Source organism: Austrofundulus limnaeus, unplaced genomic scaffold (genome assembly GCF_001266775.1).
Source record: "Austrofundulus limnaeus strain Quisiro unplaced genomic scaffold, Austrofundulus_limnaeus-1.0 Scaffold34, whole genome shotgun sequence".
NCBI lineage: Eukaryota > Metazoa > Chordata > Actinopteri > Cyprinodontiformes > Rivulidae > Austrofundulus > Austrofundulus limnaeus.
In genome coordinates this window covers 2,243,644-2,249,965 of record NW_013952436.1, presented here as the reverse complement: position 1 = coordinate 2,249,965, position 6,322 = coordinate 2,243,644, and positions in this window count along the sequence as shown.

The window sequence follows — 6,322 nt, the reverse complement described above, 5'->3', positions numbered from 1 at the left end:
GTGTGTGTGTGTGTGTGTGTGTGTGTGTGTGTGTGTGTGTGTGTGTGTGTGTGTGCAAGTTTCCCTTTCAAGTCAGACAAAAGCTATTGAACAAAAGCTATGACTGAAAGCTGCTGGGAGCTTTTCTGTGGCACTGAAACCTTCCAGAAGGGCAACTTGATAGCTTTGTTGGTAAATGAGCTTTGGAGTTACCCGAGTGCTGCTGCTTTGCCATACGTTTACTTGGGAGCAGTGCTCGCACTGGGCCAGTGATGAGCAGTGAGCACAATAAAACCTTGTTTTATTTTGTGTGAGTCAGACCTTCTGTAAATCTTGTTGCATTGGGTTTAGTACCTGTCAGCAGGTATCAAAAGGTTGCCCCAGGCTACACTTGGCACACTTCCTTCCACTTCTTTCAAATCACCACACCTCATCACATTCCTGTGCTTTTCTGACACAACCCACAGCCTGACATGAAACATTGTAAGACAGGGAGTGTGGTCGTGCTTTGTGAATGTAGCCTAGGTGGGCTGCCTTCTAAGTACAGGGATAAAACCTTGCCGCCAGTTAATGCTAATGTCAAATCAAATTTATTTGTATAGTTCATTTACAGTATAATGGATTAGTGGTTAGGACTGTTGCTTCACAGCAAAAAGGTCCTTGGTTTGATCCCCTGTTCTGACCTGCATGTTCTTCTTGTGTTTGCATGAGTTTTATATGGGTACTCCAGTTTCCTCCCACAGTTTAAAAACATGTGTTGGGCAGCCTATAGGGCCAAGCTTACCTTTCAAAAGAGATCTCTGATCTCAATGGGTTTTACCTGATTAAATAAACATTAATAAATAATAAGAATGAAAAGAGATGTTCTGAATCATGCACAATAATCCAGGTAGAATATTTTCCATGTGAACAACCAGCTTTGAGTGTCACCAGAAAACTGGTTGATCCACTGTGGTGTTTATAAGACTGAGATTGCCTGCACTCTTTCAGATAAATGATGGAACGTTTCGACAAAGAACCCGTCCAGAGGACACGACTCACCTTGTTAGCAATGAGATATTGAATTAAAACAACAAAAATAAAAACACTAAAGGAAGCAAATGGAAAATAAAATGGACCCAAGAATGCATCCTTTGGGAACGCCACATGTGAAGGGGGCTGAAGAGGAAAGAGACTCTCCGAGGCTTATATAAGTCCCTTCTCCGTGAGCACAGTTCAACTCTCTTCAGTTCTGCTTTGTCTGGTTCTGCTAAGGTGTGTGTTTCCATCTCAATGTGTCACTCACACAATAGGCATGATTTTTGGCACAGTGGCTTCATCTGTTGTGTTTTAAAAAATAAATATATATTTTTTAAAAAGCCATTGTGGTTTTACAGTTCAGACTTTACTATTTATTTATTTGTTTGTTTGTTTATTCATTCATTCTTGCGATGCTTTTTATGAGTGCACGTGTAACTGTGGGCGGATAGTTTGTTCGAAACCTTCCAGTTATCTGCTCAGCTTCATGTCATTCATCTCTCTCCAGGAAGTGTTTGCAAGTTCAGCCTTTCCCAGGATCGCCACAAAGGTTAGATCGTGGTTTTATCACTGCTTTCGCCATGTTGTTGTACTCCAAAACAAAAGCGTCGCTCTCTGCCTTTCTTCTATCAATCAATCCCAGAGCTAATCAAGGGGCAGCATTCTGCTAGCATCAAAATCGTAAGCGTGCTGTACTCGCTTCTATCCGAGAGGAGGTACTAAAAGAGTGCGGCTGTGCGCGGTTGGAACCTAATGTAGACACATTTGGCCGAGGCCGAACCAAGCCAAACCACATACAGGTGTGGTGGTGGAGATGTGGCTTAAAAATGTCCTGTCAGACAGGTAAGACCTGAAACAATTAAGTGCAGAGTCTTTGATAGTTTATTGTTCCAGACAGAAAATCGGGGTTATCAAATAAATCCTGAAATACTGTAACTCTGACTTGGTTCAGTATTGGCAACTATTGGGCACATGGGAAGAGATTTATAAAAATGTTTTTATTACCTCCACCAAGYGCGAGGTAATGTTTTCGGTCGCGTATGTCTATCTGTCCGTCTGTCTGTCGTTCTGTCATTCTGTCTGTGGACAATATTACGCAAAGACTTGTGGACGGATTGTCATGACATTTTTACCAGATGTGGGTACTGGGCCAAGGAACACACCTTTAAATTTTGGTGATGTTCCGGATCACGAAGCAGATACAGGAATTTTTTTTTCTTTTAACACTCTGAGATCGACAAAGCTGTGATGCTTTCACAGGGCTTCTGTAAAAAACAGTGAGCTGGATTGGACAGCACAGACTTCAAACTTTGTAAAAATAATGTTAAAACCAGATTTAATGATGAATATTTTTTGCCATAATATGTGCATTTACAGAACGTTTTGTGACCAGGAAGTGCGTGACTCCACCACGAAATCTGTTTTTCCCATTTCCTCAAACACACCACATTTCCCAAACAACCAATCAACACAGTTTCTGGCTACTAGGCTTGTGAACAGAGAGCTACCGGGCCTCAAAGTTTGGAGACGTGGGGAGCCAGGAAGCACTTTATAAAGAGAGTCAAACCATWACAAACTCATACAAGGGGATAAAACAGACGTTTTACATGGTGGAACGTGACTGATGAAAACTTAGGAGCTTAATCCGACACCAGTTTGACGATGAATAACGTCGGGTGACGAGTCTGACTTTTTTTTTTCACATTGGACTCCACCGAGAAGAAATCCCYTGCATACTGCCTGKTTAAATGTTCACTACGTCAGAACTTATTCGGCAAATGTGTTTCCATCTCTGCTTTTGCGCATGAACTCTTACAGGATGGGGGAAATTGGTCTTGGCGGAGGTTTGCACTCTCAGAGTGCTTCTAGTTTATTAATGTATTTTATAATTATAGTGCACTTTTATTTCCCAATAATTTTGAGATTTTACAAAGCAACAATAAAAAGTCTATGATATTAAACTGTTTAATGTACACAGTTTTTTGTTGTTTCTACCAGTTATTGCATTTACACAATAAACGTAATCAGATGCCAATAAAACATTTTCAAGTTGGGGTCACAATAAGTTAATCACTAACCTGATGTGATGTAGCTTTAACCGTAACAGCTGAACTTGAGAGAAGATTATGGGAATTGCAAGTTTTGTTGATTCAGCAAAGAGCTTGTTTACTCCCTACTTATGTTGTTAAGCCTTTGGAGTGGGTCATCAAAACTAAAGGCATAAATCTAAGCCAAGAAACACTTATGACAATGTAATTCTAGTTCTGATGATTTGTACCAGTGTCCATTACACTTTTTTTTCCACTATCCAGTCTTTGAAAAGATCTTACCATTGCTTTTAAATGTACTGATGGATTGACCATTAATGCATAATTTATATACCGTTTTAAAAGGCCTGGTGCCCTGCTGTCTCCTAAGATTGAAACATTAAATCACAATACTGCCTAGTAACTGCTGGTATGTCAGTGGTTGAGGTGGGAACACATTTTAGAGTACCACAAAATCTTTACACGTTTTTTTTTATGAGCATTCCATAGAAACAAAGCAGGAGCTCATAAAAACAAGTTTCTTTTTTTATTTTCAAATGAAAGGCTCAGCTCACAAACATTTAGGAGGGAAACTGCTTTTATTTTGAGACCAAGAATGCCAGTAGCAACCAGGAAGTGTGTTTGTGGAAAAAAACTGATATAAAACTGAAATAGCAGTTTCGGTTGGATGATGTGAAAGTGTAAATCACTCCCCACTGTGACATTACATGTGTCCGTATTGTTTTACAATCACTATTTTTTACATTTCTTCACTTTGAAGGTCAAGACCCGTGAAATCAGATTTCTACAGTGAAGAGAGTGAACAAAAATTCGAYCACCTCCCCCCAAACCCACCCCTCCATGTGGCCCTTTATCCTCTGAAACACACTTCCTCGTTCACTTCAAACACTGTTATTTCAGCTTCTGTGTGTTTATAAAGTGCAAACTGAGGTTCTAATAATGACTAAGGGACTGGCCCACATCCTCTGAAACTCTGTTATCCCAAACAGTGTGCAAATAGCAGTCATTTTTTTAGAAGAAATTTAATCTGAATCATCTTGAGCAACCACGTTTTAGCTGGCAGGATTCACAGGAGCGCTGATCTCACAGGGGCAGCTCTTGTTTGACGTCTCCTCGTTTGTCACTGCTGCCGCTGTCGGCCCTCGCTTCATCTTTTTAGTACTGTTTTTGACAAAAGTGCATGGAAGTGGTCAGTGAGGAATGTGGTGGTACAGCAGCATGACACACAAACGCACCGGAAATAGAATCAGAAGGAAAGAAAKTGCAAGGGGAAAAAAATGTAGTGACAGAAGTGTGTCAATCAGGGASTTTTGATTCCAATGTGTTATTAAAGAAAACCAAACAAGGGTTGTGCATCATAATCATGTAAAGGAAACAAAGAGCCATGTAAGGAGTGGGTATCCTTACAGGAAGTAGACGTTGATGATGACCACAACACTTCAAACAAAAAAAGGAAGTGATTTTTTTCATTTAAAAAATACATGTTTTTCTTGCGACGAAAAAATAAGCAGTAACGTTTTTTTTTTAGATAATGTTATCATACGTCATGTATGATGAGATGGTGTGTGAACAAGCATTTATAATTTTCAGTTTTACTGTCATTGTTAGGCTGATTAWCAATAAGGGATGTAAGTCTAAAGGGCCCTATGTACTGTATCCAAAACTGCAAAAATAGTCAGCACGATGAAATCAGTGGTTAGCACTAACGCCTCACAGCCAGAAGGTCCTGGGTCCGATCCCCGGTTCAGACCTGGGGTCTTTCTGTTCTCCTTGTGCTTGCGTGGGTTTTCTCTGGGTACTCCGGTTTCCCCCACACTCCAAAAGGTTGCCTTCAGGCCCAGGCCTCCCTTGCAAAAGAGACGTGATCTCAATGAGATTTGCCTTGTTAAACTAAGGTTAAATAAATACAATTTAAAATATGGCATTTATTAATGAAAATCGTGTGATTTATTTCGCAGAGCAGCTTTGCCCGCCACCTCTCAACGTAAGGCCAAACATATTCTCACAGACTGATGCGCCAAGTACTGTGTGATTGGTCAGAAGCTCATGAGCCTGTTTTTACGGGAAACAATGGTGGCATTTTGCTTCAACTACTCCTCTTCTAAGCCGGCTGTTATGTGTGCAAGCAACATGTATAGTTTTGAGGAGTGATTATCTGAGGCAGTCAGAAAGTACATACATCTGTTTGACTCTTCCAGACACTTATGAAGGTACAGTAGACAATTTGCCAAAAACCCATAGATGGAGAAAGCACAGACATCTCATGGTCTGCCTGCTGAAAACTATCTGTAACAGATTTGTGGCCCAACAGCGGATATTGGATTGGAGACTCCAGCGGGAAGAAACCGGGGCTGAGATGTGTACAGCAGCAGGAGGGGTTTCCCAGGAGCTGCGTCTGGTGAACTATGAAATGTGCAAAAATGAACATCTCGCTTCTGGTCTAGTATGCTCTGCCCTTTAGTCAGTATTGTTGCTCATGTTCTGAAGTAACAATGTTCAGTGGCCAGAAGAAACTGACATCTACATGTCTTTACAGTTAATCATCTCTTCACAGCGGTTGATTCTGGTCACAGTGCTATCTTATGATCATGAGTGGGAATATTGCATTGTACGCACAGAGGACACTTAGAAACTCACAAAACTGAACTAATCCAAGGCTTCATGGTTGTAATTGAGAACTAATTAACCAGAAACGAAAAACACCAACTTCCCTCCAAAACAGACCTGTTACATTCCTTTAGGTAATTCTCAGTCGCCCTYAACAAACCTCTTTATTGACTCTGTAGCTTTGAGTGCATTATTCACTGTACATTTTTACACATCAAAGTGTCTTCTTATCGTTGTGAGGAACGTTTAAACATTTGTAGAWACTGAACACACCTACAGATCGCAACGAGAAAGGATGGGTAGATGAAAGGTGCACGAGTTACAAAAGATCTTTGTCAAAACGTTTACAGGAAGATACGGCCTCTTATCTCAGTAAAAATGATCCTCGTAAAGAGGTCATTCATTTTGTTGCATCACTGCTTCTCAAGAGGAAATCCTAAAAGTTGTATTTAGAGGAAATTATTACTAATTTATTGTTTTAGTTTTTTAAATAATTTTATAAATGATATAAAACCTAATTACAACATTTTGATATCATTTGAAAGTAGTAATATGTTACTCTGGTTTTGAACCAAACCAGTGGAAACAGGTTGTTGTTTGATGTGTGCCGCAATGATTTACGCATACAGCTATATTAAATATGGACGCAAAGCAGGAAGCATCCACTATGA